We start from the raw sequence: 14,431 nt of genomic DNA, 5'->3' as shown, positions 1-14,431 counted from the left end.
ACCAGATAATATGTAATAATCGATTTTAAAACGGAATTCAAACACTTGCCGACTTGGTAACAGGGGGGAAAACGGTTTAATTTCATTTGAAAAGTCATTAATAATTCATAAGAGTTATGACCAATCAATATGCAGTGTTTGAGTCATGCGCACCTCTGAAAACCCCAATACAAATCAACTGTCTGAAAGCAAGGGGAGGGATTGAATAGGTAGCAAGGAAAGGCTGGGGTTGATGAATTATTAATAAATAGTATTAACTTTTAATACAGACTCCTACTCAGCTAATTAGTATTCATTAACTTTTGATACAGATCTTTACTGATTAAAATGCAAAACACAATGGAGATATTTTCATCATGAATTTTATTTGATTTAACTGTTTCCAGCTGCACTTTTCTGTTCCCTCTTGTGTTCCGCCAGGCAGTAAAAGCGTTCACCTCCCATTTTGTATTGTATTTCGTATTTTTAGCTACCGTTTCAGACAATAAGACAATTCTTCCTTCTCAGTCTTCGGAGAACGAAACCGTCTGGTCGCCATAATTACACTTCATCAGTGACTGAAAACTATTCTTAGTTTCATTGTTGTCCCAGGAACTCTCCCCTCTCTCCTTTGGGACCTACAATGTTTTGGCATGAATGTCTAATTACTGAATCGCAAAACAATCCTTTCATTCAATATATTGTTTCATTTCACAAGTACAATAAAATATTCGCGTCTGACCTGTATGGGCGCCTTTGGCTCGCCATTGTAAACGCCCATACAGATCTCCGGCCCATATTTTATCTACTACTTAAAGACTTCTTTAAAAAAATTCAACATTAAATGTAATTTCTTGCAATACTATAGTTGATTCAGCCATACCAAGTCACTGGAAGGTGAGCCTGAAAAAAGAGGATCAATGTTGTGTTTCCGAAAATAAACAAATTAGGATAGACAAACTTACGTGTAAATCTGTTCATAACATACTGAGAAACCGACAACAGTATCCGCCTCCCATTGCAGAAAAAGACTAATTGAACTCTGCTTCGGTTCACAAGAACAAAAACGCATTTATTCTTCCCTTTCAGATAACTTGAGAAATAAAGTTATCTATGTTTCTCAATATAAAATAAACCTTATCATTCTTTATAGAAAAACATTTTGTATAAAATGAAAAACAGAAAACAAATCCATATTCTCCTTACTGCACCAGTACTGAGCAAACTACGATGCATCTATTTTGCTCATGTGTGATCGCCAGATGGTTTTGGTGCGAATTTATCAATTGGTACAACTCACTCCATTTGGGAAAAATATCCGCACTTTCGGAAAAAGAAATTGTATATTGTGTGCTGAACGGTTGATAGTTTTCTTCAATCCTCACCCATTTGATCCTTGTCGGGAAGTACTTTCTTTATAGTAATGCGCTTGAGGAAAATACAAAGTTTCAATTTGCAGACTATATTACTTCTGTTCATAAAAAAATGAGTGGAAAAATGCATTTCGGTCATGACAAATACCCAAACTGCTGTTCTTAACGAAGTAATACAACCCCAAAAAAGAGTGACCACCTTCTTTTCTTAGAGAGGAGACTTTTTCGTAGCATCTTTGAACCTCAGCTCAAGTTTATGGGCAAGGCAGTGGACTTCAACTAAAGAGGGCTGCGACCGTTTTAAGTAGATCCACTAGTCCATTCTTCTGTCCTAACTTTCCCGCCGCTCCATTGCAAACCGAGACCAACAAGCTTTAAGGCGAAGTTATTCTACAGGATTCCTAAAACTCCGAGCTTTTTACTGTGTGCACAGCATTTGCATTCCCCTTTTCGACTTGTTTAATTCCAGCAAATAAAACTGAAATTCTACCAGCATAGCATGTTCTTACAAAGAACATCTCCTGTTACACATCTGTCACACTTGATCCGTTGATCCGTCGCTGAGAACTGTTACAAACTGGGCATTGTTAATTTGTACGGCTACCTTATTGTGTTCAACGTTGGCAATAAAGTTTGTGAACACTTTGGCACATTCAGTCGTCCTGTAAGTTTTGCACAGGCCTACGCCTTTTGCCTCATCTGATCGGAGTGCCACGTATAGTCTGAGTATGGTTGGTTGTGTATTGCCAATACATGACAAGTGCGAAACAACTTGCTAAGCTTTTCTAGAGTGTCCTTATTTTAAGGTACATTTCATTTTGTAGGCGGTAGTTGTCTCCAGCCGTGATCTGGCAGAAAGAATTGTCGTTGCCTTGACGTGGTGACCAATGTTTCGTGAATCTTGACTGATTCCAGACAAAGTGAACAGCATCCTTTTACAAAAAGATTTCTATGGGAAACTGCCTTGTCTATTTTTGCTACCGTCTTGCAAGTCTCACAAGTCTCGCAGAACATTGCGTCCTTAGTTGTGGTCGCAGAAGATGTTTTGGAGTTGGCGGATGTTCCAGCTACAAATGAAAGCCATGGGCTATTCATCTTCCATGGAGGCTGAAAGGTGTGCTTTCTTGCTTGTATCGGGTGCTTTTTTCCAAGTGTGTATTGTTATTATTAACTTTTTTCTTCTTGGGTGGAGGCGTTGATACACCGGCAATATAACGCCACATGCTTATATGCAGACACAGTACAGAGCATCAGCGGTTGACAAAATGAAAATTGAGCATGCACTGATATCATTGAAAATACCGCATTATCCAAGATGGCAGACCAGACTATGATTTTATTGCGAAAGAAAGGTGCTGCAAATCTTTCTCTGCTTTCTGAAAGTTCTTTGAATGGACGACAAATGGTCCGAATGCAGGTAACTCTAAGAAAATTTAAAGAAATCTTTTTTGATAGGTTCTACATAAAGTCATCCAACCGACGAGTTCATATTGTTTTGGTCATCAACACGACTTTTAGTCGTCATGGACGACCGGATGACAACGAAGAATATGGTTCCCTGCATAACAACATGTGCTTCTCGTACAAAGTTTACAGTGATCAAAAGCGCTGAGCTGACAGCAGTAAACAAACAAGCCTTGCAAACAATAACCAACAATTTTAATCAACAACTAAAACTGAAATTACGTGCACAGTAATCTCTTTTACTACATTTTCCGTTTGAGTGATAATCTTTACACCCTCTCTCTTCAGTTTAGAACAACAGCAAAAATCGTACCAGTTAAAAAGCAGTAAATTCGTTACTTGACTGCAATTTCACAGGCAAATAAAGCAGCTCACGACTGGACGTCGACTTCACACAAAAAGCCTATAAATGTGTCATCAAGGACGTTTTCACGCCTTCGTCTTTTAGGTTTATGAAATATGAGGCAGCGAGGCATGCGTTAATTTAAGAAGGAGAACATTACCTGAAGCTAACCGTTGTAAATAAGTGTTTGTCTCTTGCTCTGTTTTTCTCAGCTTTACGGTGTTCTTCATTGGTAGTCTGTAGGAGTGTGAATAAATTTTCCAAAAAAGCTTACCCATGGTGTTCTGCTGGCGTACTTTGCACGCCTGAGCTCCGCTAATAATTCCTATTGCTCATTTTCAGAAGGGTCATATAAACTCAAGGTGCAGTAAGGAAGGATTGATAACAAAACCAACTGGATAAACAGCCCTTTCAAATTGAACTGCATGCTGAATGCCATATCTCATGACAGTGGTTTTTTTCTTGCAGCAGACGGGATGAAACGGTCTTGTGATCTTTCCTTCACGAACAGATTACTTTAAAATTTGAAGCGGTCAAGCGGTACTTTCTTAAGCGATGCCAGTCCCGAGACAGTGATTGGTCTCGTCATTCATTCATATTGAAGGGCTTGATCCAAAGATACTGTACTGCAAGGGTATTGAAGTGCAGCAGCTATTTCTCAGCAAGGCAGTTGGCTGGAACCCCAAATCTGGCAAGTCAAAATTTGGCACTGGATGTGCGAGGTCCTCAGCGCTTTTACTTGTTTGCTGCTGGTTGCTGGAGAGAACATACCCCCGTGGAACCAACCCATACTTTGTCTCAACTAGAGGAATCTCATCATCTTTGTCAGGCCAAATCCTCAAAATCCCAGGCCCGGGGTCAAGCTCTTTAAATAATGGGCTGAGCGTACTTGTTAGATTGAGGGAAGCAAGCTGTTCCTCCAAAGGTTTGTACACGGTACAAGAAGCCCCCAACACTTTCCATTTTTTCTGAACCTGGGTAGGTTGCTGAGAAGGGTTCTCAGCCTTCTGGATCACAACATCCATAACTGGCGTTGGACTATTTCCCTCGGCTCTGGAAGGAATATGCCAAGTCTAGAAATGAATAATTAACGAATGTTAAAGAAGGCATGACAAGAGGTACTCTCATTTTTTTGGGCTAAAACCAAAGTTGGCCTTCTTCACTTGTGCTCTAATTAATTTAAGTAAGATCTTTTGCAAGTATTTGAAACAATAACATGTAAGCGTGATGTACACCCAATAACTCACGTAAAAAAGGAAACCAGTAGTTTGTACTTTTTAAAACAATTTGTTGAGAAGTTGACTTGTGGTTTGGAGGTTTTAGAAACAACAGGCTGTACACTTTTCAACCCGAGAATTTGTAATGAAGCAGGGTATAACGTGGTGGCGGAGGCCCTGACTGGCTGCACAGCTGCACACAAATGACTCCACTGCGACTTCGTTTTCTCGCTTGAATACACATGAAGTCTGTTGGGCTCTTCATTCATCTTCATGCTTCTGAAGCAGTTGCTCCTACCATAATTCCCTCCTCTTCCTTAGCAAGCTTAACTGTGGAAAATGAAACATTTTACATTTGTTTCAACCAGACTCCAAACTTTTATTGCTAAAGAAGGCATGAGTAACGATTTTCGTGGTGATTACATATTGAATTTATACCCTCTGTCAATGTCACCTTCACTGGAAGGTTTTCACCAGCCATTTTTTCAATAAAGGCGCTTGTGGTCAACGGTATATCCACGAAATTGCAGTGCCGAAACTCTGACGAAATTGAAGTACTGGTCGACTCCGCCATAATTGTTTTAACAAGCATGGCTTCGATTTCACGTGAAAAATGGTAATTGCTGTAGGAAACAGACAACGTATATTGTTGTCATCATTAGTGTCGCGGCTTTTTTGAGAAAAAGACCCGTCGAGATACCGCTTGGTTCTGTCAATAATGTGTGAGGGAAATGAATTACGTTTCAAGGTGTCAGAAAGTTTATTACGTTTGTTAATAATACACGTTTATAATACGCGTTAATAATACACACTATTTTAAACTCCCTTTTGTCGGCCATTATTTCAAAATAGTGAAACTTAAACTCCGACAACTTACTAAGCGCTTTTGCAAGTCTGACCTAACTATCAAATTAGTTTTCAAAATTAAAAACATGTTTAGTGTTAAAGATCGTACACCTGTTGCTCTAAAATCCATGGTAGTTTACCAATTTTCTTGTGCAGGTTGTAATTCCCGTTATATTGGCGAAACTAGTCGCCACTTTTCTACCAGGATAAAGGAACACACGGAAAGCGATAAAAACTCGCATATTTTTAAGCATTTCAACACATCTCCTTTATGTAAGAACAAATGCTCCCCTTCGTGCTTTAGTATTCTGGATTCTGCCAGCAACTCAATTGATTTAAAACTCAAAGAAGCTTTTTATATAAATAAGATCAAACCGGAACTTAAGAAACAATTGCAGCATTACAACACTTTTCTCACGTATTAGTTTACACCTTGATGTTTGTTGTCACGCTGTAAATAGTACCCGCTTTGTATTACGTCATGTAATAATTTTCTCATCTACCCGTAGACTATATAACTGTTCACACTGAGGAACTCATTAAACTGATGATGGCATAAGCATGCCGAAACATGTCTTTTAAAAAAGTAATACAGTATTTGTCATATTTGCTACTATTGTGACCTTATAAAAATGGTAATGTTGCATCCAACATGTCGGGCTGCGATTAAGCCGAATGGGTTCTTTTGGTTGATTTCTTTAGTGTTTCATGCACTTACATGTATCACAGCTTGCAACTATTCTTTCAATTTCCTTGGTCATGCGAGGTCAAAAAACTGTCATGCAAGCATTAACTTTGCTTGTGAGAATCCCACAATGACTAATGTGCAATTTCTGGAATATGTCTTTTCTCCATGCCAATGGAATACTGGTATACTGGTGTAAAACTTTCATGATCGGGTCACTGCAATTTATTTCGCGGAGCTCTATAAATTTGGCATCTGAGATTGGGAGGTTTGTAATAACACTGTAAATAAAAAACTCTGTCTTGATGCATATCATTCTCTTTAGAAACACACGATTGACTGTGCGCTCTAGAGAGGGTATCCACAATATAAAGAAACCTGCTCGGAACATACCTCACTTGGACATTGTAATTTTGAAGCCGAAGCCTCATTCTTTGCAAGCGACAGGGGCACTTTGAAAAGCAGCTTTTTGAAAACACTCTTAAAGGGCTTATGGTCAGAATTTACTTCGAAGTTGGCCCCATGTATGTACATGTTAAATCTGTCACACCAAAAACCATTGCCTACATTCCCTGTTCTATAGGGGCATAATTGATCTCAGAATTTGACAATGCACGTGATGCATATGCAACTGGTTGACCTTGTTGCATCAAGCATGCCCCTAAACCACTTTCACTGGCTTCAAAATCGTTTTTAAAAAAAACTTACATTGTGGTTGGCAAATTTGTCATAAAATTTGGTCAATGACTCAAAACTGATTTGAATTTGTCAAATGCACTGTCATGCTCAGTTAATTAAGACATGTTGGCAATATGCTTTGCAAGATAGTTTATCATGCGTAACATCCTTTGAAGGTCTTGTTTGCATGATGGGGTTGGCATCTTATGAAACGCAGAAAGTTTCTCTGCATCTGGTGAAAACCCTTAGCCCCTTATTACTTGACCCATGTACTTAACGTGGGGAACACAGAGCTGGATTTTCACACCGTTTAATTTTATGTTGCCTTCACTTTCTCTGATTAAAACCTTGCGGAGGACCAAATCATGATCTTTCTCATTTTTGCCTCCAATGATTATATTAAAATACAATAAAATACGTTCTCTGGCTAAAAATTTTGAAAAGAAATATAAGCTTTCGGCTGTCGATCTACAGCCTTCCACGGATATAACATTGAATGTAAATTAGTGAAATTTATACAGAAAAGGCGAGATAAAAGTAATAAAAAGAACAGAGTAAAAGTATGAAAAAAAAAAGGGTGGCTATTGTTTAGAAAGAATGCTGTACTGATTAGGAATGGGCTGAGAGTTATTGTCAGCATGCTTGGTAGGAGAGGTGTACCAGGCCTCTAGAGTTTTTCTAATGTGAAAAGAGCCTTTGTCGATAACTCGAGAATGATTGAAATCAATGCGATGACCGAAAGACCACACATGTTTCGTAATGTTTGACCCATTAGCACATGTTTTTACATTCCTAAAGTGTCCTTTCTTGCGGGTTTCAAAGCAACAGCCAGTTTCACCTACATAACACCAATCACAATCGGCACAGGGTATTTTATAAACCACGTTGGGTTGGTGTTCAATAGGTGATCTGAATTTAGGAGAAAGGAATTCTTGTTCCAAAGTCTTGAGGGGCTTATTTACAACTCAAATATCGTGCCTTCGAAGAATTCTTGTTAGGGGTTGCGTTAACACCGCTGATGAAAGGAAGGACAGCAAAACCGTTAGGGTTCTCTTGAGGCGCAAACTATTTAAAAAACATACCAACCAATTCTTCAGGTGAAGGGATGGCATGTGTGGGTGGTTTGGAAAATTTCTGCTTTAAATATGGTAAGATCTGGCGGGTCTAAGCACACTCTCAAAGTACCATTAAAGGTAAAAGGTAAAGTAACTTTATTTAACATCGGTAGTTCCTTCAGCTACAAGGCTGGTATCAGTGGAAGCCGATGGTGCACCCTTTACCCCCCTCCCTCTGTCAGTGCTCCGTTCTACTGGTATTTAAAGCTATAGCTACAAGCAAATTACATAATTATCCTTAGTAGTTCGGTGTTTATTCATTTGTGTGTGAGTGTGACTGTGACTGTGTCAGGAGGGGGTAGTCTTACAAAGGAAATTGAATTTCCCCCCTACTATCATCTTGCCACCTTATTTTTGTGATGGTTGGTGAATTGTTAAATAAATGAATTTTTGCACTATATAAGTAATAAAGTTATTATTATTATTATTAGAGCGGTTTTCGAATGAGTGTCGTAAAACCAAAACCAAAGTAATTACTTTGGCCAATCAAAAAGGACTGAGACAATCCAGTAAACCAATCAAAACTTAGCCGACACAAAGCGCAGGAAAATGTGCACGCGCAAGCCACTTTTGGTTTTGGTTTCACGTCTGATTGGTTGAAAAAGTGGCGCAAGAACTTTGAACAAATCACTGAGTGAAGTAATCATAAACCAAAGTAATTACCTAATTACTTTCGACGCTCAATTGATATTATTATTATTATTATTATATTATTATTATTATATTATTATTATATTATAAATAAACACTGAGATCTACTTGCTCTATGGTATAATTTAAGGTTAAGAGTGGCATTTGTCTTTGGTCTTAAGCAGCAGCGAGCACAGTGGTTTCGCCCATTATATTTCTTCCAGGTTGCTCCATAGGCCAGACAATTTCCTGTATCGTGATAAGATCTGTAGAACTTGTATTTGAGTATCCTCTGAAAGTCATTGGAATTTGATTTTCTGGCTTCTTGATGCGCCTGGGTCTTCTTCACACTGTCAATACTACTTGCTTGGGCAGTCTGTGGGTTGAAAATTCTTGATTGTTCGTAGGACTGTTCCGTGAATCTGCACAGTTTAATTGCTTTCTTGGGTGTCAAATCCGTTTTATGGAGTAGTCTCTTTCGCAGCTTGGGATCGTTGGTTCCTACCACAACCTGATCACTGATCAAGGAATCTTTTAAGTGCTCCAAAATCACAGTATTCGGCCCTTCGTCTTAGATCTGTGACAACTATGTCAAACATCCGTCCTCATGGGATGTCATTCTGAAGACATATCATTTGTAGGTGGTGTTTTTTGTAGAACACAATACGTTTCTAGCGCTGTTAGAATACCTCGGCCAGATCTGTCTCTGACATACTTAATACTTAATGACTTTATTAATGCTCCCAAAGGGTTCTTCTGCAATAATTTACAAAAATTAGTGAATAACTAAATCTAAAACGTATGTACAATAATATGAAACTATAAGAATACATATAGTTGATTCGTTTAAAAACTGTATAAAAATGACTCTTAGCTTTAGATTTAAAATTGTGTAAGCTTTCACATTTAATAATTTCTTCAGGGAGCGTGTTCCAGCATTTCACCGTTCGATATATAAAAGAACGCGGACCAGCAGCTGTATTCAACGCTGGGATGTCTAATTTGTTCTTATTTCTAGTGTTTCTCCCATGAACAGAAGCACGCGTATTAAAGCGTGAGCTAAGATACTTTGGGGCTAATCCCCTTAAACATTTAAAAGTTAAAATTGCATCATAAAATGCCAGCATGTCAGGCACTGAGAGCCATCTGAGATCGTTCAATACCGGTGTTATATGTTTGTACTTTCTTGTTCCTGTAACGATTCTGGTCGCAAAGTTCTGGCTCTTCTGTAACTTCCTTACATTGGTCTTGCTAGTGTTAGCCCATAACGTTCTCTAAAGTTCTCGATTCGAGAAGATGCTTGATCCTGTTAATTTGACATAGACTAGCCATACAGGTTGACGTGATATTAGTGACATGTTCATTATAGCTAAGAGTTGCATCTACTTGCATGGCAAGATCTCGAGTGGAAGCACTTGGAGCAATTTCCGTTCCCAGTAGTGTGATCGGAAGTCTGGAAGTTTTTGTAGCATTTGACGAGTCCCCATGACTAAGAGTTTAGTCTTGTGTGGGTTGATGAGAAGATGGCTATGACAGGTCTGCAACAAACTGTTGGCCATCATAACAGCCAAGACATCATAGTTTTTCTTCCGCATTAGCTCTCGCATCTGCACAATATGGATTCTGTTTTTTAAAGATCTCGTATTGAGATGTGCAACTCTCAGTTTCGAGCCAGAATTCGATTTTTGTTGCTTGTCTGTTGTTGTCGTCACGCTCTTGATTTCATCGATTCTGTCTTGAATATTCAATAAGTAATTTGGCAAATTTTGGGTAGAATACTTCTTCCTTCTATTAAGCAAATGAAGAATGGCATTTGTTGACATTTGCTGTCACGTTTGGTAGTGTTGACAGGACGGGTCTTGCTTCCATTCCTTTAAATGGTCGTTATCAGCACACTGTCGTCCTTTTCGTACAGGCCACTCGATATCTGGTACAATTTCCACGCTTCTTTCCATTCTTTCCACACATCGGAAAGGTTGAGGTTATCAATATCTAAATCTGAGGGAGGTTTAATTCGTTCCATGTCGTAATTGAGAGTTGAGTTCTCCTGGTACCATGTTATGAGTAACAGACACAGATACAGAAGCGAGGTTTCTAAGAGTTTATTCGAGAGTGAAAGTACTTTAACTTCACATCAAAATCACAACGTGGTCACATGACAGCAACCAATGACAACCAATCTTAACATTGGCTGCATAAGAACTGTAACATAATGCAGTCAGAAATTACACTAGTATGTTCCTCTGCAACATAACGTTAACAGTGTCTTATGTTTAGGTCATCATGGTCTTGAATGTATAGGAACACTGAAAACCTCCTTCCTGCTATAAGTAGCATATTTGTTTAAACTAGCTTTGAATATTTGTCAAAAGCAACAAACAAGAATATTGAGCAAAGTGGCACTTCAGTAGAATCAATGTCTTCTTCAAGCCACACTGCCTCCTCCTTCATCAAATAAACTTATAAGAAATGCAAGCAATACAACACTATCAAGACTTGTACTTCAGTTAATTATAACAGAGGTAATGTCAACTGCAACACGGTGTGTTTCAGCCCCACTTCTCTATATTTCGATGGCATTAATGTTTATGAGTTTTTGAGATTGTGTCATAACTTAACTTTGTTACATCTTCTGTTGCCTCTTTACGCAATCCAGACAATGCCAACAACATGTGGACCATTTTGCTGACCATCAACATGGAGGTTAACCTTTGTCTTTCCCTAGTCTTGATTTTCCACATGAACTCTGGGGCTGTGACTTTCTTCATACACAGGGCTGAAAATTAACTCCAGTACTTGATGGCCAGCAAGTTTCCTTGATTTCGTAGTCGCCCAGGTCAAAATTAAGTGGCCCTGGATTTCCACTACATTTACAAGAATGTGCCTGTAACTGATTTTAACGGTAAAACAACTAAAAAAATCAACTTACGCAGAAATTGATTACTCACTAATTAATTGAATTAGTTACAATTGTCAACGGAACAAAGTGTTCTCAGTAGGTATATATCGTATACAGCATTCTTCATATAAATGAGCAGTGACATTGACAATGAAATTTATCTTGGCAATCCAAATGAGTTTTACTGGTATTTGTGGATTAGCTTATCAACCAAACGTTCGTCTTTGTTACTATCATTGTCCTCTACTCCAGAATCTTTTTCTTCACCATCCTCATAATCTGTGCAGGCAATTAGCTCAGGGGCATGATCATTTTCTTCTGATGAGTTTGGGGTCACTTCTGTTTTAACGTTTGAAACTAGAGCCAAGGGTGTAGATTCGGCAGGTAATGGAGACGAAACGGCTGCGTTGTAGGTCGTTTCTGCTGTTGTTACTCCTACACGAGTTGGGGTAGCTAAACCTGAAACGACAACAGTTGTTGAAGACACTCTGTTAGGTGGACTGTCCATTAGGAGGGGGCGTCTTGCCCTGACACTTGTGTGCACCACAGCTCAATGGCTGGCCTTTGGTCGAAGTTCTGCACATCACCACTCAAACGTTTTAACTGCCAGTAAATCGTTAAGGCCTTCCTCTTTCAAGATAGAGCGAATGTCACTCTTTAGGATTTTGAGTTGGCTGAAGCCCCGTTCTACTTCTGCACTGGAAGAAGGATGTTTCTGTGTTTCTCACTGTACTATCTGGTGATGACAGACAAAGTGAGCATTGTCTGCAGATTCACTTTGGAGTAAAGCGTTTTCTTTGTTCGTAACATTTCAACTCCTAAATCATCTTAGATAAATTGGTGATTTCGCTGGATATTCAACCTGCAGTTTGTAGATCAAATTTTAAGTTTAAAATGGGAAATTGATGAAACCAAGTTGATTTTCCCTTGGGATAAAGTATTGTTTTCAGCCCCTGAATAACCTGAACTGAACTTACACCCTCACTGCTAAAGATGGAATTTGCATTTAGAATGCATAGCTTGAAGAAGAGGAAGGAATTTAAGTGTTTTGCCTTTTCTGAGACGTGAATGCGGGCATCTTCCACAGAGCTTTAAGTTCAACAAACGAGGTTAACCCATGATGTGAAAACATGAGATACAGTGGATACTCCAAATCGTCCACTCAAGTCCTTTTGTTGCAAACCAAGTTTCAAGGGTATTCAGACCATGAGGAACTTCTCTTTAAGAGTTAGACAGAGAAATGAAGTCTAGAGATTGTTTCTTTCCCACGCCAGTTCCTTTTAGTTATGGCTGCAACTCAAGAGCCATAATGGGGCAGAGACTGAAACGCCCACTCTGGCCCTTGGGATATGTGAATTTCACTAAAGTTATTTTTAGACCCGTGGATTAGTCGGAAGTTAGTTTTCTGAGAGGTGTCCTCAAACTTTTATTCGGTGAATGGATGTAACAGAAAAATGGCGTCAAGCGTGGAGGTGCGTTTTATCGATGAGAGTAATTTTGTTATGTACGGGAAAGGTTTTATCGTAAAAGATGATGCAGATAATCTTGATTGTGAGGTTGATTCCTTAATTTCCTTGGAGTGGAATGATTCGCTCGATGAAATATCAGACTTTGAGGAGGAATTCATGTCCGGCGCGGACAGCAATCCTGAAAGTGAGCTTTCAAGTTCATCAAGCGCTACGTACGATCACAGCAACAACAGTAAAGGTGGAAGAAAGAAACCTAAAGCAAAAAGCAAACAGAGAGAAGGGAATATTAATCGTTGAAGAAAAAAATCGAAGCAGCCAAACGTCCATCCCAGTACTAGTGAAGCAACATCGAGCAGGAATTCAAACAAAAACAAAAACACCAAAAAGCATCAAGCAAATTGCGGCGGAGATCAAAATAAAAAACGAAGAAATATGCGGACAAAAAAGGAACTAGACGAAATTTTGATGAAAGTAGGGGCTAAACGTCCCATGTGCTGGAAATTCGTATTGGAACAGCTTTCTAAACATCCAGTCATGAAACATTTGGAAAACCGTGGAAAGCTAATCAAAGAAATACTCGAGGCTTGCTACAGCGAGCTGCGAAATCTGGTGGATCACATGTTTTCTGTTTACATTACATTACATTACATACTTAATTGACCGCTCCCCATAGAGGCTTTTCAGGGCCAATGAAACAATCAACGAAACAACAGAACACAACAACAACTGTTAAGAACCCCAACTAGCCGGAGGTAAACCAGTTGGCTATTTACACGTGCAGCTGGAAAGCTGCACCAGGGACTACCAAGAACAAATTCAGTGAGTGGTCAGAGCGGGTCTTGAACCCGGGATCCCCGGATCTCAAGGAAAGCGCTCTAACCACTGGGCCACACTGCCCAGTGGAACTGGGATAACAGATACATAGAACATGTATCTGCAGTTGCAGAGGAAGTAAAGAAAGACTGCAAAGTTCATTTGACATTGCGCTGGATGAACACTATTTGGAAGATTCATCACAAAATTCAGGTCTGTACCCCAGTGTTTACTGCCTTATCCGGTAAACATTCATTCTCTACAATCCGGGGGGTGACAGGAATTGTGCATTCTCCTGTTTACAACTTCGCCCAGTCCGAATCGTACAATTTTGCTCAGCCTGTGGATGTTCGGGAGAACATTTTGCCAGAGGATGACGTTACTTTGTTCAGAATGTGAGGGGCAGCTCTGTGTCAAGTGATTAAACTAAGGAAGGATACCCTGTCAGAAAAGAAGGGCAAGAGAAAGATCACTTCGCAAAGCAGGATTGACATGGAGCTTGAACTGGATATTTTGGAGAAACTTAAAGAATCTGACTAAACCAGTCTTCCTCAGGCTCTGAAGCTGATTGATGAGGGTAATTTGACTTTTGTGTAGAAGGCTAGCTGATTTGACCATTAGAGAATACGTGAATGAGAGGAAACTGAACGAACACAAAAACAACTTTTTGGAGGTAGTTCACTTTAATGTTTATTAGGATGAGCAACTGTTAAAATCTTTCAAATAGTCATTTAGAAAATGTGGGGCATTAACTCATAATTCTTCTTCTTCTGTAATTAATACGACTACAATGATATTCTTCACAAACTCTGTAACACAAGAACAAAGGAGTTCTTCAGAGGAAAATTTGAGAGGGACTTGGCCAAATCAGGTAAAGTTGTTGAAGCTGGTCAGTCCCTGAGAGAGAACCTGAAGACATT

This window comes from Montipora capricornis, chromosome 2 (genome assembly GCF_036669925.1).
Source record: "Montipora capricornis isolate CH-2021 chromosome 2, ASM3666992v2, whole genome shotgun sequence".
NCBI classification, from domain to species: domain Eukaryota; kingdom Metazoa; phylum Cnidaria; class Anthozoa; order Scleractinia; family Acroporidae; genus Montipora; species Montipora capricornis.
This window is presented reverse-complemented; position numbering follows the sequence as displayed.